Source organism: Sminthopsis crassicaudata, chromosome 1 (assembly GCF_048593235.1).
Source record: "Sminthopsis crassicaudata isolate SCR6 chromosome 1, ASM4859323v1, whole genome shotgun sequence".
In the NCBI taxonomy this organism is placed as follows: domain Eukaryota; kingdom Metazoa; phylum Chordata; class Mammalia; order Dasyuromorphia; family Dasyuridae; genus Sminthopsis; species Sminthopsis crassicaudata.
The window spans coordinates 92019823-92044456 of NC_133617.1; the positions used below are offsets into that span (position 1 = coordinate 92019823).

General features: G+C 32.9%; 1 pseudogene; it reads left to right on the plus strand.

Moving 5' to 3' along the window:
* The first annotated feature begins 12129 nt into the window (after nt 1-12129).
* On the plus strand, nt 12130-14432 carry LOC141548639 (DNA replication complex GINS protein PSF1 pseudogene; annotated as a pseudogene).
* Nucleotides 14433-24634: the final 10202 nt, after the last annotated feature.

The following is a 24634-nucleotide window of genomic DNA, read 5'->3' on the forward strand; positions in this document are numbered from 1 at the left end:
CCCAGCATTGCTGCAACTGGGCTTATATCCCAAAGAAAGGGACCTGTATGTGCCAAAATGTTTGTGGCAGCTCTTTTCGTAGTGGTTAGAAACTGGAAGATGAATGGATGTCCATCAATTGGAGAATGGCTGGGTAAATTATGGTATATGAATGTTATGGAATATTATTGTTCTATAAGAAATGACCAGCAGGAGAAATACAGAGAGGCCTGGAGGGACTTATATCAACTGATGCTGAGTGAAATGAATAGAACCAGAAGATCACTGTATACTTCAACAACAATACTGTAGGAGGACATATTCTGATGGAAGTGGAAATCTTCAACATAAAGAAGATCCAACTCACTTCCAGTTGATCAATGATGGGCAGAAACAACTACACTCAGAGAAGGAACACTGGGAAGTAAATGTAAACTGTAAGAACAACCTTCTATCTACCTAGGTTACTTCTACCTTCAGAATCTAATATTTAATGTGCAACAAAAAAATGGGATTTACACACATATATTGTATCTAGGTTATATTGTAACACATTTAATATGCATGGGATTGCCTGTCATCAAGGGGAGGGAGTAGAGGGAGGGAGGGGATAATTTGGAAAAATGAATACAAGGGATAATGTTATAAAAAAATAAAAAAAAAGAAAAAAGAAAAAAAAAGATTCTTCTTTAATAAATTTTCCTTGATATCCAAAAAAAAAAATAATAAGAATACAACATTCCCCAATTGATAAATGGTCAAAGGATATGAACAGACAATTCAGATAATGAAATTAAAGCCATCTATAATTTCTTGAAAAAGTGCTCTAAATCATTATTTATTAGAGAAATGAAAATTTAAACAACTCTGAGTTACCATCTCACATCTTTCAGATTGGCTAATATGACAGGAAAATATAATGATAAATGTTGGAAAGGATGTGGTAAAACTGGAATATTAATGCATTGTTCTTGGAGTTGTGAAATGATACAACCATCATGGAGAGCAATATGGAACTAAGCCAAAGGGCTATCAAATTGTATATATCCTTTGACACAGAAATACTGTTACTTGAGTTTGTAACCCCAATCTTTATGATTATAAAGAAGGGAAAAGGACCCATATGTGCAAAAATATTTGTTGCAGCTCTTTTTGTGGTAGCAAAGCATTGGAAAAGGAGTGGATGACCATCAATTGGAGAATGGTTGGATAAACTGTGGTATATGAATGTTATGGAATATTACTGCTCTATAAAATGATGAACAAGCGTTTTAGAATGGCCTAGAATGTTTTACATGCGTTAATGCTGAGGAAAGCAAGTAGAACCAGTACACAATAACAGCAAGAATGTGTAATGATCAATATGAAAGACTTGGTTCTTCTCAGTAGTTCAGTGATTTAAAGAAATCCCTAAAGAATTTGGACAGACAATGTCATTTGCATCCAGAAAAAGAACTAAGGAGACTGAGTGCAAATTAACACATGCTAAATTCACTTTTTTTTTCTGTTTTTTCTTTTTTTTTTTTAATTTCTTCCATTTTTTTTCCATTTTGTTTTGATTTTTCTTTCCCAACATGATTCATAAAGCAATGTGTATTAAAATAAAGTTATTTAAAAAATAAGTAATTAGCATAAGCTAGTCATGGGATATGATTATGGTGCCTCTAGTTTCACTTCAGCTCTCCTCTCTGACCTGGAATAGCAAACCAAAAGCTCCCCTCCCCTGTAAATGCTGGCAGCCAGCAATTTCCCTGTCTCCCTGTTCCTTCCCTCCCCATGTGCAGACTCCTTCCAGCCTAGGACCATGTCTCTACAGTTAGGGCTTGACATTCCTACAGCTCACTTAGTGTTTTTTGCTTTTAGATCCCTTGACTCTTCACCATGTCAGGAAAGTGAAAGTTTGTTGGTTCCTGCTGAGGCTGGGGCCAATGCCCTAGGGATCCTCAAGTGATGATTCTATAGAACTAGATGGAGGGGTTTGCACTTCACACCAGCTAATCGCAGACTCTGCATCTTTCTTCAGATCTTCTCTGATTGTCCCAGGAGGTCTCTGTTCAGCCCCAACTCTTCTTGATTTTTTTCCAGTCTTTATTCACCTTAAGGCACAAATCTGTTCTGTTTGTGGGGGAACTCTGGAGAGCTTGAAATTTACTCTGCCATCTTCCCAGAATCCTCCTCTAGAAACATATTTAAGTATTTAGGTTTATACAAGCTCCCTTAGTTAGATCGGCAAATGTCTTAAAGACTTTGATTTCTCAGACTAAAATAAGTGGTTATTTCAACCTTAATCTTACATTTTTTTCTTCTCTTTTATCCAAGTAAATTGTCTTGTCTGCTACAAAAGAGTGAAAAAATGTGCGAACTTTGTTCCATTTCCCTCCAGCAGCCTATCACTATTTAGTGTCTTCAGAGCTTTCTGTACCCCACAATATTTTTTCAAGAATTTATATTTATAATATGGTTATTCTTTCATTGAACCCCTTATTACCTTTTTGGCTTGGTGAGCACCCTTCATTAGCTAGTTTGGTCTCAATCATTCATCTCCTGGTGGCTAAACTTCCATTAATTAATGCCTCTGTCTAACCAAGGCAGGATCCCAAGTGATAATTCAATTACATTGAGTTTTTTTAAGGACTTTTTACAGACCCAACCAACATATGCTAGGATGAAGATTAAAAACAAAAACAAAATACCCTCTGGCTTCAAAGAATTTACATTCTACAGGAAGTAGAACAACATGGAAATAACACAGAGAGTCAATAATCTGGAGTTCACAGGAAATGGTTAAGAGTGTATTGCAATACTTGTCTTGAAAAAATAATAATATTAAAGAGTAAATTAATAGTAGCATAATCATTTATATAGTCTTTTTCATTTATAAAACTCTACATTGGCTGTCTCATTTAATCCTCCCAAGTAGTCTGTAAATTAGGCACAATTATGACCTCCATTATTACAGAAGAAGAAAATGAGATTAAGATATTCAATGATTTGTCCAGGGTTGAATAGCTAGCTGTTAAGTGGCTAAAGCAGGATTTGAATTTATACCTTCCAAACTCAAAGTGTGAATATTTAGACATCTACATAATGTAATAAACTGATTGACTGTTATAAAGGTCAGGCAGCAATATAGCACAGTGGATGGATTATTGGACCTGAATTTAGGAAATTTATCTCTCTGTGTTCAAAACTGGCTTCAGACACTTATCAGCTAGGCGATCCTAAGCAAGTCACTTAATCCTGTTTTCCTTAGTTTTGTAATCTGGAAAGTGAGCTGGAGAAGAAAATAGCAAATCACACCATTATTTTTATCAAGAAAAATTCAAATGGTATCAAAAACAGTTAAACAAACCACAAATAAAAGTCTGAATTAGATTAGTGGTAGTAGTAACAGAATAGGAAGGATTCTTTTGTTCATTCTGAAAGAATAATCAGCAAGTTTTGGTGGCATGATATAGAGAAGATATATTTCACTCAAGGCCTAAACCAGGCAAAAATGTAATTGGAAACTATTTAAACAAATAAAAAAATAGAATTCACATGATGTTAATTTCTGGTTTTCCAAGTCAATACACAAGATATAGAGATTCGTATATATGATTTAGTGGTCCCTATTTCTATTTTGAATTTAACCAGACTGATGTAAAGGAAGACAAGGATAGAAAAGCAGAGAAAGGTGGATGAAGGCCTGAACAGCAACAGTTGGGAGAATGGATAGTAAGAAGATAGAGTCTTATGTTCTTCTGCTTGCAAAAGATCTCTTTTTCAATCTCACTGACCCCAAGGAACTTAGAAGCAAATATCTTCTGTGCTATTTCAACTAAGGTGGGAAGATTAGTTTGACTGGATTAAAACATCTTCCAAATTGGCTTGGTGTAGGTGGGAGCCTCAGGGCTCTGTCAATGACCTGGAAAAAATATAAGAACAACTTTTTCTGATTAGAAACTCATTCCCTGAAATCTGCAGTTGAAGATACTCTCTGCCTATCTAGGACAATGCATCATATTTCTACAATATAATTCAGCTTATTCATTCAACTTATAAATGAAAAACCAATCTCTAGGGAAAACTAGGGGAAAAACCCAAAGGGGAAAATAAACTAAACCAGACATTTTCTGGTGAATTGACTTGCTTGGAAAATGGAAAACTATTCTTAAAGACCTTCAACTTGGTTGTAAAAATTGTTTTTTTTTCTATGAAATATAATTCTATACCCCTGACTTAGGAAATACATTATAGGTAAGGTAGAGATTCTTCTTTCTTGATTTCCTGACCTTTTACTAATTATTTTGCTAATTCATATACCTATTAGGGTCTATTTTACATCACAGTTATTTGTAATCCTATTTTATTCCATCTTCACCATCATAAATTTGAAAAGAAAGCTCATGTCTTCTTTGTCTTTTATCAAGGTATAAGGAGACACCATGTTTTAAAGAGCCAAGGCTTAGCAAGCTAGTCATGTCCTGAGGTATAATGATAATCTCTAGTCAATAAACTTCATTCAGTCCTTATCACCTAGAGAATTAAAAAAAAAACAAAAAAACTCTGGGACTTTTAAAGTCCTCCATAATCTGCTGCTTCCTATCTTTGTAGCCTTCTTACATATTACACTCTTCCATTCTGTTATCTACTGACCCTCATCTTCTTGCTGCTCCTTGCAAAAAACTTCCTCACCACAATCAAGTATTTTTGCTCACTACCTGCCATGCCTGGAACCCTTTCCCTTCATGTCTTTGCTTTCTCGTTTTCCTGCTTTTCTTCAAGTCTCATCTAAAATTCCATGTTCTACAATTTCTCCTTTCCTAGTCCTCAAAAATCTCAATACATTTCCCCTGATATCAGTTTCACTTTCTCTCTCTCTCTGTCTTCTGTCTGCCTCTCTCTCTCTCTCTCTCTCTCTCTCTCTCTCTCTCTCTCTCTCTCTCTCTCTCTCTCTCTTTATATATATATATATATATATATATATATATATATATATATATATATATATATATATATATATAAAGTTTTTCTCCCTCTTTTTAAGTGATATAATAAATATTTCTCTCTAATACTTTGTTCTTTATAATTAAGTATGCAGCATTGATTTAAATACTAACTTTGTATCAAGCTAGGTGCTAAGCACTGGAAATAAAAGACAAAAAAATGAAAATCTTTTCCCTTAATGAGTTTACATTCAAGCAGATGATTCCAATGTCCATATACCTCACCTTAATCTCTTTCTTGATTTCTAGTCTTTTATCACCCACTCCTTGTAGAATTTATTATAAGAATTTCACAATCAATATAGGGCCCATTATTTTGTGCTCCAAGTCATTTCTTCCCTCAAACTTTCATATTTCTTCTAAATTAAAAATCATCATCTTTCTATTTATGATGCTCATAATTTCAAATATTCCCCAGTCTCTTTCTGCCTGTCTCTCTTTCTCTATTACTTCTTCTCCTATATCCAAATAGTTACCATTTTTTTTTTTTATTTTACCTTTACAAAATGTCTAAGATCTGTATCCTATCAAAACATATGATCTTCGTGCTAATTTCAGGTCCTGATTATCTCTCACCTGTATTAGCATAATAGCTTCCTAGGATAATGGATCTAGAGCTGGAAGGAAACTTACAGGCCATCAAATCTATTGCTAGACACTCTTTCCCTTCACTTTAAAGATAATGAAACTAAGGCTAAGAAATGTTAAATGATTTATAAATCTCTGAAATAGATTTTAAACTCAAGTATTCCTATTTTCAAATTCAGTACTCTATCTCCCCAGCCATTTAACTAACTGACCTCCATATTTCCAATCTCTCCCTTCCTTGCTCTAACTATCATCCATATAAAATACTACAATAATCTATCTAAATCACACTTCTTACTAGGTCATTCCACACCAAATAAATAAATGATAGAGAGATAAGTAGTAAAAGCTTTTATTAAGTAGTTACTGTGTGCTGAACATTATGCTTTACAAATTCAAGCAAAAAAGAAAGTCTGTTAACATGACAAAGTAAGGGAAGTCTCATATAGAGACAAGATGCAGAAGAGGTAGTTTGGGGCAGTAAGTGCTTGCCCATGTTGAAAGAGAGAACATGATGGCTGACATGAAAGCTTACTCCAACAAGAATTTAAAAGAAACTTTTCAATCAAAGGAACCTTTGTCATCTCCTAGTTGCTTCTAGAATTGAGTTGCACTTCTTTGTCTTGAATTTAAAGTCTTTCACAATCTGACTCTTGTCAAGTTTTTCAGATGTTACTTTGTTCTACATGTTCCATCCAAGATAATTGGTCATCTTACTGATTCATGATTTGGATTTTCCATCTGTAATCTCTGTGCTTTTGTGTAGGCTGTCTTACTCTCAGAATGAATTTCATATCCCTGCTTTTTTAGAATCTTTAGCAGTTTTATTTCGAGTTTTAACTCAGCTAACATCTTCAACAAGATATTTCCTAATATCTCCATTTGTCTCTCCAACTTCAAATTATCTTCATTTTACTCCTCTGTTTGTATGGTATAGTCCACCAGCAATGTAAGTTATTTGAAACACAAGATTCATTTTTTCCCCTTTATTTATTCAGTACAGTATAGCACTATGCCTGCCCCTTAATTTGGAATTCTGTGGAATAGTATTTCTTAAGTAGAAGAATTCTCATAAACGAGGCAGACACAATTGTAGTTATGAAATCCAAAGGTCAATTTAACCCATGAACATCTTTCTTTTAATGCCTTCATCTCATGAATGAACATAAATATTTTTCTACAGGATTTGCCATTATTCACGTTAGTGTTCGTTTCTTAACTTACCTAATTCAAATAATTAAACTTTTTAAAAATCATCCATTATTTTCATGATTCTATTCTAGGTGTTGAATAAATATTGAGATGAATTTACACAGATCATACATTCAAAGAACATAGAATCCAATAAGGGAATAAAGTCTTTATATAAATAACTAATGTTTATTTTCCAGTAGAATATGTGTTATGAAGAGGATTTGAACTTTAAAGAGATGTTATTTAAACCTTGTTATATTCTTTTTTTTTTCAGATGTTAGCATTTTTATTATGATATGTGAGGCATTTTTAGTTCAGTCTTGTTAAAATTATAAAGTGGCACATACATATATGTGTGTAGCATGTACAAATAGTGAAAAAGTTCAGTTTCATAAATATTTGTTGTGAATTTTTTTATTTTTTATTTTTAATTTTATAATTATAATTTTTGACAGTATATATGCATGAGTAATTTCTTTTTATAACATTATCCCTTGTATTCATTTTTCCAAATTTTCCCTTCCCTTCTTCTACTCCCTCCTCTAGATGACAGGCAATCCCATACATTTTACATGTGTTACAGTATAACCTAGATACAATATATGTGTGTAAATCCAATTTTCTTGTTGCACGATAAGTATTAGATTCCGAAGGTATAAGTAACCTGGGTAGATAGACAGTAGTGCTAACAATTTACATTCACTTCCCAGTGTTCCTTCTCTGGGTGTAGTTGTTTCTGTCCATCATTGATCAACTGGAAGTGAGTTGGTTTTTCTTTATGTTGAAGATTTCCACTTCCATCAGAATACATCCTCATACAGTATTGTTGTTGAAGTGTACAGCGATCTTCTGGTTCTGTTCAGTTCACTCAGCATCAGTTCATGCAAGTCTCTCCAAACCTTTCTGAATTCATCCTGCTGGTTTTCTTACAGAGCTTTAATATCCAAGTTTCCCCTTTTTACATTTTTTTCTTTGCTAGTTCATTTATTTATTTATGGTTTTATATTTATTTATATATGATATGTATTATTAAATGAAACATATTTATGTATTTATATATATATATATATAATATTCAGTTATTTATATATTTAAGAAATGAGGCTTTTATCAGAAATAATTGTTGCATATATTTTCCCAGTATTTTTTGAAATGTTGTTTGCATTGGTTATGTTGTGATTTTTTTTTTTTTCATTTTAGAGAATCAAAATGATCTAATGAAGTATTTTGTAATGCTTTCTCTATCTTCTTTGATCGTCTTTTTTTCCATTATCCACACATCTGACAGATAAAATACCCCATGCTTTTAGTTGGCTTATTGAATCACCTTTTATGAGTAAATTATGTACCCATTTTGACATCATCTTGGTATACAGTGTGGGATTGTTTATCTACACCATTTTCATTACTATTGAGAAAACCAGTCATTGTAGTGGGCAAAATGTTGCATTTGCATTCAAGATCTAAACTCAAATGTTGTCTCTGAAACTCACTACCTTTTACCATGGGTAAATCATATAAAAACAGATCTTAAGTTTTTTATTTTTATTTTTTAATCTGAACTTGTGAAGGATTATGGCACCTAACTCACAAAGTTTTCTCAAGGATCTAACAATTATTTATTAAAGTTAGAAAGCCAAAAATATTTATTAAATAGGTACTGCTGTGATACACTCTGAAGGCACAAAGAAAAGTGCAAGATAGTCTCTGTTCTCAAAGAGTTCACAGTCTAATGGGGGAAACAATATTGAAACAACTATGAACAAGCAAAATGTATACAGGTCTTATTATAGGTAATACCTGTGAGATGACAATAGCAATAAAGTTATTTGCTAAGGAATCTTATGGGAGGTGAGATTTATTTTTGGGGGGAGGTGAGATTTTAATTGGGGTAGACAAACCTTAAAGTATTGTACTACTAGTCCTACTCCTACTCTTACTCGTACTGCTACTTCTACTACTACTACTACTACTACTACTACTACTACTACTACTACTACTACTACTACCCCTGTTGCTTTAACATAATTTTTGAAAAGTACGTGCTTAAAGTAAATTTAATAAAGAAAATGAAAGTTAAGCAACCAGTTGACCAATGGAGTCCCAAGAAGTTGTTCTCTGCTTCTCTCATCTATGTATCAATTAGATGAAGCTAGTGCATTAAATTCTACCAAACACATATGAAATCAACCATTTCTTACTTCCTTAGATGAAACAAGGATCAAGTTATTCTATAAGCTTGTCCAATATTTGTCTTTATTTGGTTTAATCATCAGAACCTTGAAATACTTGCATATTCCATCCTATCTTCTCTATTCAAAACATCCTGAAAAGTTGTTTTAGATCTGTGTTAGTTCTTTTCACGTTGTCATTAAAGCTGTCTTCAACCTGCCTACTCATTTTTTTGATCTCCTAAAGATGTTATTAGCCACACATTTTTCCCCTTTCCTTGAAATATGCACTCAGACTGGTATAATCTCAATCTAATTAAAATCTTATAACCTCTAACTGAATAGCATAATTACCTGCCTCTGTATCTCAGAAGGACTTCATTAAGCATTACAAGGCTATAAAATGACCTTTCATGTCCAAAAGGTGTCAAATATGTGGAACACACTCTCATAAATTAAACTCTATAAAGTTAACTGCATTCTTGAGTTTCTATTTACTTGCCATCCAATTGTATATGTAAGTAGACTCTAGACAGTGAGAAGGACATGTGAGTGAGAAAAGCCAGTATGTTTTCCCACATTTATTAATTTGGTACACATTTAAGAAAACCATAGCTTCCTAAGTTTGTCTGTGATTCTGGAAATGAAAGACATGAAATAAATACATAAAGCTCAGTGGAAGAGATATCATTTTAATAAAAAGAATTGTCAAATAACTCTTCTTGCTAGCTAGCATTTATTTATTGGTATTTTGCTTTTGGAAATAAAGCTTTATTTTTAATTTTATTTTTGCCCCAGGGATAATTTTGTTTTTGTAGACAAGATACCTGTGTATTATAGAACTGGCATCTTGGTGTTGCTCTAGAGTGAGTAGAATGGCTTTTGTACGTGTTTATTATTATTGTTATGACTGTTGTTATAATTTCCAATTACTAGCTGTCTTTCAGCATATTCATATTACAATCAGCTAAAATATTTAGGTTAGCGAAATGTTTCCAGGAGAGGATGTGTTATCAATAGGAGAAACTAAAATTCTAGGAAAATATTAGGGGAGTATGGGCTAATCCCAAGCACTAGAGGAAATTTTTGGGGAGGGAGTGAACGGTCTAGTCCTAAAGCCAATATTTAAAGAGCAATATAGATTGAGAAAAAATTCATAGAATAACATGATTGGAAGGGACTCTAGAAGGCAACTAATGTTAACTTTAGAGGAATATTCATTACCTTTATGACTTACCTAATAAGTGGTCATCCACCCTTTATGGAAAGAAAAGGAGGACGTTTCAGAAGGAATATTCTTCAGAGTATATTATTTTTAAGGACCTTTAATATTCTTTCAAACTCAAAAATTCAAATTCAAATATATGATTGCTTTGCTCCCAAAAAATGCTCTTACAGTTGTAATCTGTTTCACTATATGGTGAAAATATCCGGGAATGAGGAATTCATCATATCAACTTACATAGTTATTATTGTTTTATTTTTACTTAATTTAATTAAAATAATATTTAATATTTATTATGAGTCAAGTTCTGGATTAGGTGATGAAGATACAAAAAGAAAAATCATAATCCTTCCTTCAAAGAGTTCATGTTGAACAGGTTAAATAAAAATATTGGAAAAGTTTTCTCTTTGGTTGAAGGAGCCAAAATCAAAGTCTCTCTGTAACAGTCTGTGTCTTATAAACATACAACCATACATTCTTCACACACACTCTCTCCCTCTGCTTCTGGCTCTCCATCCCTCCCTCTCTGTTCCCTCTACACACACACACACACACACACACACACACACACACACACACACAGAACCTATGGGATTGTACAAAATAAGACAGTTTCTGCTTCCACCTGACAGCCCTTCATAATATTTGGATCCTTGGTTCCCTGGACAGTTGTGAGAGCAATAAGCTTGGGGCAGAGGACAACAGATGGTGTGGTGAACCAGATATGATTAATGAGTACAGAGATGGAGGTATTCAGGTGAGGCTATGCAACATAGATGGTCATCAGAGATTCAACCCAGATCTGTAAGTGCTTAAATGTCTGTCTTTAGTACCACTGGTCCCTGCTCAGACTGTGTAATTTTTGCTAGAGTTTTTGTGCAATATATGAAATAATTGGAGGAATAAGATATATGGTATGTGATTTATGGCAGTTCCGTGGACTATATGTGACAGTATATGTATACTGTGATTTTTGTGGTCCTATATGTACTATAGTATAAGTACAATGGACACAGATATTGTTTTCTTACCCTAAATCTAAAGTACAATGTGTTTGTCTATGTTAATTATTGAGTAAGAAAGGATCATATCATAATTCTTCATTATGTAATACATAACTCACACCACTAACCAAGTGGTTTCATTAAAAATCTCCCAACATAGTTAATTTATATGCATCAGAATCTCCTGTCTTGTCATGCTACATACACTACTCCAAACAAAGTAGAACAGTTTAAAACTCCAAATTACTCTCTGAATTTAGAATTTAAACTGGGAATGACCTAAATTATTGCTCAAATATATAACAAATAGAAACATTTGTGAATCCATCCACTGCTAACTGCCTTCTAATTTGAATGTCTTCTCTCTTCTTTTTTTTTTTTGTGATACAAATCACAGAACTCTACTATTAAAATATATGCTGTATCTACATAGTTTAACATAGAAAAATAGAATAAAAAAGTGTTCATATTTTAAGTCTTCCTCCTCCTCCAAACAATTCCTAAAATTCATCCCTTTTACTTTTATACATCCCATAGAGTAGTGGGGGAAGAGGACTATAGCACTTGAACACACCTATATCACAAATAGGAATAAGGAAGTTGTTGCAAATTCAACTCTTGGAGTTAGCGATAAAAACCAACATTAATTCAAGGGAAATATAGATAGAAAAAGGTTGTTTTATACTTCATTTTAATAACTAGGAGGAATTTCAATAAATGATAATTCATTCCTCTCTAGATTCAACTCCACTATGTTGCTATCTACTTAATACTATGGTTACCATGGATTTAAGGAGTGTTCAATTCCTCCTCATCTAATGTGATTCTGACCATTTTCTCAACAAGTCTCAGACTATGGAAGCCGCAGAAATCAAAGGCTGATGTAGCACAGCTGCCAAAATAAAAAAAAATCTTAGTCCACCCCCCTTGGTGCCTTACTGCCCCTGCTTATGTGATAATCTAGAAATCTCTCTTAAGAGATGAAGAATAAAAGAAAGAACTCTGAGAAATATAGACATACACAGAGGTTTTATATGTTCCCCATGTTTCACAATTTTGTTTCTACTGAGATCCTTAAACTCCCAAGAAATAGAATTATGTTGCTGCAGAAACTCTCCCAGAAAGGTAAGGCTCCGAAGAGCTTGTAGCTGCTTAGCTATGCTGGTCTAGGATTTGTCTTAATCTCCTATCTGGGAATAGAGTCTATGGCACTATATACTGTATCTATGGGAGGTTGTTAGTTAGCAGCTTTAGGAGATTCTCTTTTTCTGTCATAATCATTTGTGGTCCACAGGTGAATAATCTCTTACTTAGGAGCCAGGGCATGGAGAGAATTTAGAGAAGATTTGAGCAGGAATAACATAACCAGCAGACAGCATCTGAGATCTATGTACTAGACATTTCTTATTTTAATCTGGAATTCATCACTGAGAAAGATGGATTAATGACAAATAATTTTATAAAAATAAACAACAAATGCACATATACTAAAAAGCTGACATAATAGAGTGATAGAAATAGAAAGGAAGAAAGGAAGGAATGAAGAAGCAAGGAAGGAATGTAGGAAGAAAGGATTTAGAGTTTACGATTTCTTAAGACACCATTTACTATTTTGTATGCTCTAATTGTTACAAAATTTAAATATTTTTATTTGATTTCTCACATTTTTCTTTTTGAAGAAACCTACAATTGCCTGTTAAGAACTTAGACCTATTGTTCCTAGTTCTGCCCTCTGGATATAAACAAAACAACTTAATCCCTCTTCCACTGAAAATCCTTTAAATACTTAAAGTTAGAGATCTTGTCTTTTCTTCCCCAGTTTAAATACCCTCAGGTTTTAGTCAGATTTTTATGTCCTTTGACATTCTGGACCAAATCCTTCCTCTGAATCCTCCAATTAATGATTATCCTTCCTAAAATGTGAATCACAGAATGGTAATACTATGCTAGGCAAGTTCTGACCAAATCAGAAAAGACACACTATCATCTCCTTAAGATCATAACACTGCTTTTTATGTAACATAATAGTACATTAGCTTTCTGGAATGCTATATCAGGCTGATTTTTCATATTGACTTTTCAGTTCCCTAAAAGTTGGTGTTTCCTTTCAAATGGACCATGATCTATTCACACCCACACCCCAAATATTTTATTTGTCTTGCTGCTAAAACATCTCTCAAGTATAAGATTTTTCTATTTATCCCTATTAAATCCTATACTATGAAAATTTGATCCTTGTTTTATCTTATCAAAGGTTTTGAGGATCCTGACTGTATAATATATGTTAATATATCCTTTGGCTTTTAGAGAATGAAAATATTTTAAAAAACGAAACCTTATTAGTTTGGATTTCAACAGGAGCTCTAGGGATGCTGAATATGAGTAGAGACTTTTGGGAATCTAATGTCTTAGCTGTGAAGAGTGATATTCTGTAAGAATTTAAGTCAATATCTATGGCATTCACTTTACTAATTACTAGAGTTACAAAAAAAGGAAAAAAATAATCCTTATTATAGAAACTCAAATTTTAATGGGAAAGACAACATATAAATAGGTACTCATAAGACATACAAAATGGATTGAAGCTACTTTGAGGTGTGAATTTACTAGTATTTCTTGGAGGAAGGTCAGAATCCTACTTAACTTCTTGAAAGACAAAAATTAATTCTTAAAGTTATATAGGAAAATTATCCATTAGATTTTCTAAACCATTTCCTGCCAAGTCCCAGCCTTTGATGAGGATGGAATCAGGTAAATTCTAGAGGAAAGGAGAGTTAAACATGAACAGAACCAGTGTTATATAAATGATGCTAAGTGAACTAGACAAAGTAACTGGATTCTGACAATCAAATGCTGGCACCTTTCTTTGCTGAGAAATCAAAGCTATATTGTTGAAGTATTTATGTGACCGATTGCTCTGGATTCCAGTTCTCAGGTGGGGATGCAGCAGTGTCTTGGCAAATGCTCTGTAATTCTGTGCATCAACTGAAGAAAGGGAATAGTTCAATCATTATAAAAAGTCTCTTGCTACTTACATGAGATGTTTGGGTAGAGATAAAGGATTAGACAGTATACAGGCCATGAAATCCCCTAAAAGCTTATATATTGAAGTGTAGTGTCTAAAAGACTGTGGAGAATTTGAAATTGATGATGCCAGTTCAGTTTTATTGGGGAAAAAAGTCAGTATTTTTTACTTAGATGGAAGTATGAACAGTTAATCATACAAGACATCGGGTTCTGTCATAAAAGCATCCCGAAAACATTGGCAGTATTTCCTGTTTAGTACCATACTGGGTTTGACCCAATTTAAACATTCACTCCTTTTTACCTTAGTTTTTTTGTGTTCCTAAAAATTAGGAAAAAAATCTTTTCAACAGAATTTCATAAGATTTTCACTTTTGTGATATATGGTTTACTAACTCTGAGAGTTTAAACATACTATCATATATATATATACATATATATATATATACATATATATATATATAAATTGTATTTGTATATAATTGTATGTTTATATATGTGTATATGCATACATATATGTATTTGTTGTACATAAATATAATTATACATTTATACATACATGCATACAAATACATATACACTGTAATGAATTGCTTGATCTGCTCTTCTATGGACAAAATAATTGTGGTAAATAACCCTGCTACAACTCTCTTTCCATTCTATTTCATAAATAGACAAATTGCCTATCTTTCAATACCTTTGTATGGGGTAGCTTTTCATCCCTGGTCAAATGAAAACAATTTTTTCCTTTTCTTTTTTAGACATAAAAAATCTGATCGTATACACTATACAAGTCCAAGACAGAAAACCACTGGTCTCCTAGTGGACAATCCAGAACATCTTGCATCTGGGCATAGTATTTATTTTGTTGTTGTTGTTGTTGTTGAAAGTTCAGGAATCTACACACAACTGTATCTGTCCATTTTTCTTAGGCACCACCACTACAGGTAATTCAAAAAGGCATTCTGTGATGATGCAATTAATCACCTTTTTTTTTTTTTAATTAAAGCTTTTTATTTACAAAACACATGCTGAGATAATTCTCAATATTCACCTCTGCAAAACATTTTTTTCAAATTTTTCTCTCCCTTCTTCTTTCCTCACCCCTATATAACAAGTAATCTAACATATGTTAAATGTGCAATTCTTCAATATATATTTTTATAATTGTCATGCTGCACAAGGAAAATCAGATCAAAAAGAAACAAAATGAGAAAGAAAACAAAATGCAAACAACAAAAAAGTAACAAAACTATGTTGTATTCCATACTCAATTCCCATTGTCCTCTCTCTGGATGCAGATGTCTCTCTCCATCACAAGTCTATTGGAAGTGCCTGAATTATCTCATTATGGAAAAGAATCATGTCTATTAAAATTGATCATCATATAGTCTTGTTGCTGTGTATAATGATGTCCTGGTTCAACTCACTTCATTTAGCATTAGTTTATGTGAGTCTCTCCAGGCCTCTTTGAAATCATCCTGTTGATCATTTCTTTTAGAACAATAATATTCCATAACATTCATATACTATAATTTATTCAGTCATTCCTTTATTCAGTCATTCCCCAGTTGATGGGCATCCACTCTATTTCCTTGCCACTACAAAAAGGGCTGCTACAAACATTTTTGCACATGTGGATCCCTTTTCCCTTTTTTATGATCTCATTGGGATACAGGCCCAGTAGAAATACTTCTGGATTAAAGGATATGCACAGTTTGATAGTCCATTATTTATCTTTTCCTGTTATTGTAGCTAATCTGAGAGATGTATGGTGGTACCTCAGAGTTTTAATTTGCATTTCTCTGATCAATAGTGATTTAAAGCACTTTTTCGTAAAACTAGAAATGGTTTTAATTTCTTCATCTGAAAACTGCCTGTTCATATCCTTTGACCATTTATCAATTGGATAATTGATATCAATTATATCAATCTTATAAATTTTAATCAATTCTCTATATATTTTAGAAATAAGGCTTTTATAATCAGCATTTTAAAGACAACTTCTGAGACATTCCAAGAGATACAGAAAATTTCCCCTAGATCTTTATTTGAATGGTGGTCAATTAGAACTAGATTCTATGAGTTATACTTCCAGCACATCCTATATCCACTCATGCACACTTGTTTTCTTTCTGAGTTCCAACCTCAACCTATCCTGCCAACTTTTATGATACCAGGAAGTCCAGTTCCTGGAATATGGCCAATGTAGCTTGTGCATACTACATTAAAGTCACAGGTGAAAACTGAATGAGTCAGGTAGACATCAAAGATGAAAAGCAGATCTGAAAAGGGCTTGGCAGCCCTCACACCAGAAATACTAGTTTTCCCTGACTACCCCTTCACCCAAGCTTTTTAGCATGGTGTTTTCATTGAAGTTGTCAGATACTTTCAATGAAGATAAAATAGCATCAAGGTAAACTACTGCACTGAAGGTAGCTTTGACTTGAAAAGGTGACAAACAAAGATTAAAGTGGAGGGAGACACTGCAACTTTTTGTTCATAGATGATTGTGTACTCAATGTGGCCTTTGAGCTAAAATATAACAAACTACTATGGATTGATTCTCTGCTACTTGTACTAATTTTAATCCAACAATGAACACCAAGAAAACACAGGTTCTCTACCAGCTAACAATTTACCTTCCATATGTAGAGACATCAGTTATAGCAGATGGAGAAATTCTGAATGCTTATGGAAACGTTCATTTACCTTGGCAATACACTTTGCAAAGCTGTCCACATAGCAGGTAAGGTTAACATGCATTGCCAGAACTAATTCAGTGTTTGAAAGGCTATGAAGCCAAGTATAGGAGGGAAGAAGTATTAAATTGGGTTGTATAGAAGTCTATAGAGCCACTTTGCTGTGCTCATTGTAATATGCCTCTGAAAACTAGACAATAAACCTCCCCCATGACAAGAAAATGAATTGCTTCCATTTGAATTCGTGGAATGTTCTAAGGTTCCAAACACTGAAGTTCTTTCTTGAGCTGATTTGCAAAGCATTCAAATTCTGCTGCAGAGAATACAATTCCAGCAGGTTGGTCATGTAGCCTGAATACCCAGCATGTGTTTGCCTGAAACACTGTTTAACAGAGGAATCACACAAGGCAGAGAAGTCAGAAGAAATAGTTACAAAGATACTTTCAAAACTTCACTGAAGAACTTTGTAATCTATTGTGAGATACAAGAAGCACTGGCATAGGACTGCCAGCATGTGTGATTGCATCAAAAAAGGCATTATGCTCTATGAACAAAGCAAAATTTCAATAGCTCAAAAGAAGGTGAAATGTGCAAATTGAAAAAAAAATCCACTCCAAAAGTTCATGGACTTTTTTTTTTTTTTTTTTTTTTTTTTTTTTTTATCTTGATGGATAAAGTTTTCATTGGTCTGATCAGCCACAGTCAGACACACTGTACTTGGATCCCAGCATGGTGATGTCATTTTGTTCCCCAAAATAAAATGCTGAAGGAACCTGTCCAGATGATGAAGAATTATTTGTTTTGTGAGGTTCACTGGAACCTTTTGACTATATCTTAGAACCCTCTACATAGCCCCTGGATGATAAAAGTGTGCAGACAATGGATGCTAGGTTATTGCTAGTATCCTGCTAAGATTTTGAAAAAGAAAAAAAAAAAAACACCTAGTATTAGTTTCAATAAGTGAGTTTTGGAGTTTCTGTATATATCAGAGCCACAAGTTTTACTTTTCTATTGACATCAACTTCCTTGAGAAATTTCAAGTTAATCACGATGTATCTCATTTAGGGGTATTCCTTATAACTCAGACCTCCAAGTCCAATTTCTGACATAGACTTTAAAGGTATTATTTTATCCAAATATTTATCATTAAAAGTTTAGAAATGAAGATAAATTAAAATTGATTATGCAAAATAATTTTCAGCCCACATCCTTAATTTTTACCATCTCCTTCTGCATGAGTTCTATGAATCCAGGTGGAAAAAAATTTATAAAAAAATGATGATAACCTCAGTGTCCATATCATCCGTGCTTAGGATAGTCTTGTTCCCCAGACCTATTTTCGTTTCTTAAAGCTGGATCAAAAAATCTTAACTATTTTATGGTCAAAGCTTCTTTCTTCTTCTTCTTCTTCTTCTTCTTCTTCTTCTTCTTCTTCTTCTTCTTCTTCTTCTTCTTCTTCTTCTTCTTCTTCTTCTTCTTCTTCTTCTTCTTCTTCTTTTTCTTCTTCTTCTTCTTTTTCTTCTTCTTCTTCTTCTTCTTCTTCTTCTTCTTCTTCTTCTTCTTCTTCTTCTTCTTCTTCTTCTTCTTCTTCTTCTTCTCCTTCTCCTTCTTCTCCTTCTTTCTTCTTCTTCTTTCTTCTTCTTCTTCTTCTTCTTCTTCCTTCTTCTTCTTCTTCTTCTTCTTCTTCTCCTTCTTCTTCTTCTTCTTCTTCTTCTTCTTCTTCTTCTTCTTCTTCTTCTTCTTCTTCTTCTTCTTCTTCTCTCCTTCTTCTTCTTCTTCTTTCTTCTTCTCCTTCTTCTTCTTCTTCTTTCTTCTTCTTCTTTCTTCTTCTTCTTCTTCTTCTTCTTCTTCCTTCTTCTTCTTCTTCTTCTTCTTCTTCTTCTTCTTCTTCTTCTTCTTCTTCTTCTTCTTCTTCTTCTTCTTCTTCTTCTTCTTCTTCTTCTTCTTCTTCTTCTTCTTCTTCTTCTCTTCTTCTTCTTTTTTCTAGTACACCCCTAGAAATATTGCCATCTAATACATGATTTTAACAAAATGTGACTCTTATTGTGCTTTGTAACTGATGAAATTATTATGTCAATCTTTTTTATGCCTTTCCTTCTCTTAGTTTTATACATGTCCAAGAAGAATAGGAGTATGCATCAGTCTATTTCTCTTGGTGATATTGTTGTCCAGATTTGTTTCTATGATCCTAGTTTGAAAACTAGAACCTGCTGAGATGGCTCTGTGAAACATATTTATCCTTGAAGCTTAGGTGTACACGTGTCAATTCAGACATTGTTGGCAATAGTATCTATGTCTATATAGATCTGATATCATTGAATACATGAGGACCATGCACTAAGGTGACTCAATATTTGCAGTGAAAGTTTGATTTTTTTTTTCAGTATACACAGAGATTATTAATTAAAAAGAAGTCTATCTATCTCAGTCTCTGCACTCATTATTCTACCACTAGAAGAAAATCCATAAGCAAAATTAGCTAGGAGTCTACTAATCTGCCACCCTCAAACATCTTAGCTAACATTTATATACATTCAAGTTAGATAACATCTATCCTTCCTATATGAGATTATTCATGACCACTGCAGATATATGCCTTAGGGCTATCTATCAATTTTATTATTTTATCTGATTCAGGGACTTTTTAATTCATTCTTGCCTGTCTAATCCAAGTCTCCCAGATTGTTCTCCTAAGACATGTGGCTCATATCTAGAGAAAGTGCCAGTTTGCAGGCCTATGGCCTCTGTCTATGACAGAGAGTATCACCTGAAACTTACTCATAGATGAAATAGAGATCCTAAAATTAATTTTGACATAAAAAGAGAAATATCTCTTTTAATTAGGACTTGCTTCTCTTAAAGAAGTTTATCATCCTCAGAAGTTGGATAAATATGAAATTCTTATAAATAAATCCTCACTATCAATTCCTGAAGTGAAAATTCTCAGGCAGAAGCAAAAGTAGCTTTTTAAGTTGCCTCCACTATCTTAATATCAGTGGTCTTAATTTATATACTCTGATATTTTCAATTTGAAACCACTATGCCTTTCCATTACAAAAGAAAAAGTGTAGTACTCAATTATCTCAGCTCCTATCTTTTTAGAGCTTGTTTCATATATGCCCACATTAATATATAAATATTAATATAATTAGAAAATATGAGAATTATATTAGTAATGGTTTCTTGGATGACATTTGCAATATTATTATGTGTACACACATATTTCTGCCATCTTCATTCTTATACATTCATTATATACATATACAACTACACACATTCACATATATGATGTGAATCCCAAAAGCTTATTCTCAGGAATTGCTAAAATGAGCTCATCTGGTTCCCATTATCTAATCATAATCAGGTCAGTTCACCTAAACTGTCCTGACTGCACAAAATGAGGTAAAGCTGGAGTCCATTATTAATCTATCCATCCTCTGAGACTGCCTTGATTACTATATTTGAGACAGTCCTGAAAGGAATTCAGTTTTCCCAGAATATCTTTAAGACAGTCTCAACATCTCAAAACACAAACTTGTTCCTCCCCAGATCCTCCCTTTATTTCCCCCACCTCATTCTGAGTCACTTCTCCCAAAAGCAAGTTGCTTAATCAACTGACTCTGCCTTGCTCAGTGATAATTGATTAAGTCCCTGAAGCTATTTCACTGATATAGATAGCAAATCTCTGTTCTCTGTGCTGGATGTCTTCTCATTGTTGTTCCGTGTCACTAATCATTATACTCTTCTCCAATCTCTTTCATATTATCACTTCTGGTTCCTTTATTTTCACTTTATTTGTAATATAATAGTACTGCAAAAGACTAGACTGTTTCAAGTCATGAAAACAATGCCAAAGATTCTTTCATATATCGCCATGTAGTAATTAATAATACATAGAGTAGCATTCAGATTTTTAATAAATACATAAAAAATTCAGCATTTGCATAATTTTTTTTTCATGGAGTCAAATCAGTTTGGATAAACTTGTTCTACCTCTATCTACAAAAAGAAAAAAGCAAACTATTGATTGCAGCACTTTTGTGGTGGCAAAGAAGTGGAAATTAAAGGATGGCCATCAATTGGGGAATGGCTAAACAGGGTATACTATGAATGTAATGGAATACTATTTTTTAAAATGATGAACAGGTGGATTTTTTTTTAATCTGGAAACATTTATCTGAATTTATGCTGAACAAAGTAAGCAGAACCAGGAGAACATTGTATAGGGTAACAGCAACACTGTGATGTAGATTTAGCTCTTTTTAGCAATGCAATACAGTACAATTCCAAAAGATTCATGATGAAAATACTGATCACATACAGAGAAAGAACTATGGTGTCTGAATGCATATTGACATATACTATTTTCACTTGTTTTGCTTTGTTTTTCCCCCACTGAGGAAATTGGTTTTAAGTGACATGCCCAGGGTCACACAGCTAGGAAGTGTTAAGTGTCTGAGACCAAATTTGAACTCAGGTCTCCTTCTGATTTCAGAGCTGGTGCTCTATCCACTGCACTACCTAGCTGCCCTATTTTTTTCTTTTTCAAGAATGAACGACAGACCTAAGGCTAAAAGAATCACATCCAGGAAAACTAACCATAGTATTGAAAGAAAAATTGACATTCAATGATCTTGCAGATTTTCAGGATTTAGTCTCAACCAAATCTGAATTTATAAGAAACTTTAGTATATAAAAGTCAACATCAAAGACTAATTTCAAGGACTTAACAAGGACAAATTGTCCATGTATACTACATGTTTAAGATTGACATCAGTAATTGGATATTTCAAAAGAAAGATTGGGCAGAACTCAATATGATCTGACTCTAAAAAACAAAACTGTCTAGAAAAAGATAAAAATAGTAATTATGTTATACAAATTCTCATTTAGAGGAAGAATGGACATAGAGGCATTAGAAAAGGGCTGGTAATACTAAAAAAAAAACTATTCACATTGGGAATGGGTGAAATAAGAATTTATTTATATTATGATGGAATACAGAACCTTCCAAAATTTTATAAAGCAATAAAGACAGAGGGACTAAGATAAGGTGGGTTATAAAAGGGTGTATACATTTATGGCACTGAGAAAAGATGTGTAGACTAATGGGAAAGGGATAAAGAAGGTGGAAAAGGGTGGCATAGGATAAAGTGGGGTATAGAAGGGTGTTTAAATTAATGGTTGAAGCAAAAGTTCTATAGATTAATGGGAAGGGGATAAAGACAAAGGAAAAAGCTGGGGAGAGAAGATAAGGAAAGGATCTGTGAGCAGCAGGAAACTAAATAATAGCAAAATGAGTTAAGGAGTATAATTAAAGTAGAAGAATTAACAGGGATAGGAAATAAGAAATATATACAAATACTATAATAAGGATAAGGAGTGAAATTCATTAGAAAAAAAAAGTAGAGCTTGTAATCATTGGTCTTAGACAAAGTCAAACTTAAAAATTCAATTAAGAGAGATATTTACATATATCAGTCATGTTAATACCATTTTGATGCATGTTTACATATGTGTGAATGTATATACATATGTTTGTATATGTATATGTGTATATATATATATATATATATATATATATATATATATATATATATATATATATACATTTATTTATTTATTTTTATGGGGGCATGTGTGTGGGTGGTGTGTAAGTGTGGTTGGGAATATATATATATATATATATATATATATATATATATATATATATATATATATATATATATATATATATATATATATAGTATGTGTGTATGTATGTGTATATACACACATACCTATGCTTAACTGTAGCCTGCATGGGGGAAGTAGATGGAAGGGACTGATTAGGGAGAAAAAGAATAAAGTAAAAAGTGCACAGCAGAGAATAAAAGAATGATCTCCAAGGAAGCAAAAAAAAAAAAAAGATGGACAGTCATGAATATTTCTTATGTTATTATATATGCTCTCCTAAAATGGAAATTTATTGCTACATATTTTGATTACTCCCTTATATTTTGCTGGGCACATGAAAATGTTTTGTTTTGTTTTTTTTCTTTCTTTTTCTACTTTTTAAAAAAATTTATATTTAGTTTCAAATAACACTAAACAAAGAAAAATAACACTAAATAACCCTAAAAAATAACAATTTTTTCAAATTTCAAATAACACTAAAAAAAGAAGAATGGAGGAACCACAACAATAATGTAGAAATATGTTTAACATGATTGATTGTACATGTATAACCTATATCATATAATTTGTTGTCTTGGAGAGGAGAAAGAGAAGGGAGGTAAGGAGAAAAATTTGTAATTCAAATTCTTACAAAAATCAATGTTGAAAAGTATCTTTACATGTAATTGGGGAAAAGTATAATTATGTGTGGAAAAAAAAGAAGAAATTCAAGAGGACTGGGGTGAAGTGGATAATCTTGGCACTGCACAGTGCCTACTTCAATTACCATCAAAGTCATTGAAATAAACTTTTTTCATCTGCCCATTCCACAGGGGGAAATTTTCACATGCTTGGGGTAGACATTCCCCTAAGTCATTGATTGGTTTTTTCAGAGCTCTATGACTGATTTAGTGTCAAGATGATTTACCAAGGTGTGTCAGCTACATATGCTACAGCTTCTTGTACTACAGGTGAGAGTTGGTTGGAAGTTAAACACCAAAAGTGGATGAGCATCCTTGAATAGGTCTCAGTAAGCCCTCACACCAAAGGTACTAATCCTCCCTGAATACTCCCTACCTATTATTATATTGGAAATTCCTTGATGAGAAAACTCACTTTGCTAAAGCAGCCTTAGAAAGCTGCTCTCTAAGTGTGGATCCCAGATGACAGGGGGTACCCTAAACTCCACATCCTTCAGATTCCCAATGTACTACTTTCACAAAAGTTAAAGAAAAGAAAGATTTATAATCATATGTTTCCTTCTATATCATAAAAGCTGGGGGGGAATTTAAACAGAATCATAATTTCGTTCAACTTATAAAGAAAGAACTCTATTTAAATAGAATTTATTTGTAAACTAAATCAGATTGCAGATTAAATTTTATTTAGAGAATTAACAATGGACAAATTAAAGGAGAAGCTGTACATGTCACCAAGATAACCAAGAAACTTGCTTCAAAGAAATCCTGCCTTACACAGTTAGGGAGGAAAAAAGAATAAATAACTGAATCACTTTGTTAATCTCAAATTTTCATTAGGTTTCTATGTGAAGAATGTCAGTCTTCCTTTGACATCATTATTCTGTGAGTCAGGTTTTAGTAATTGAGGTTAATATCAGCAGAAGAAAAGTTCTCAGCTAACTAAAAGTTGCAGGAAGAATGGTTTTGAGTCCTGAATAATAAAAATGAATGAAAGAAAATAAAAAATTCCCACAACAATATGCTTTGTGTTGGCTTTTATGAATCTTGTTATTGACTATATCCACATATGAAACAAAAATTATAATCAAATACCCTTCTATCCCATGTATATTTGTCCTACAATAGGTACTTAGTACAGAAATGCTTTCTAGCAATGTCTCTGGCTTAAAGTATTGAAATATTCTTACATGGCTTAAGTCATATAAGCCAATAATTAAATTAATTCCGTAAAGGCTAAAAGCAAATGAGCAATTTGGTAGTGAAAAGTCAGTTGTTTGGATAAAGAGATAAAATAAGTCTCCCTAAAGAGAAGACACAAAATTTTCTACATTTAAGTGAAAAGTCTTCTCTGAATAATGTTTTCCTCTGCCTCGATATAAAGAGGAAGAGACCTACAGAAAGAA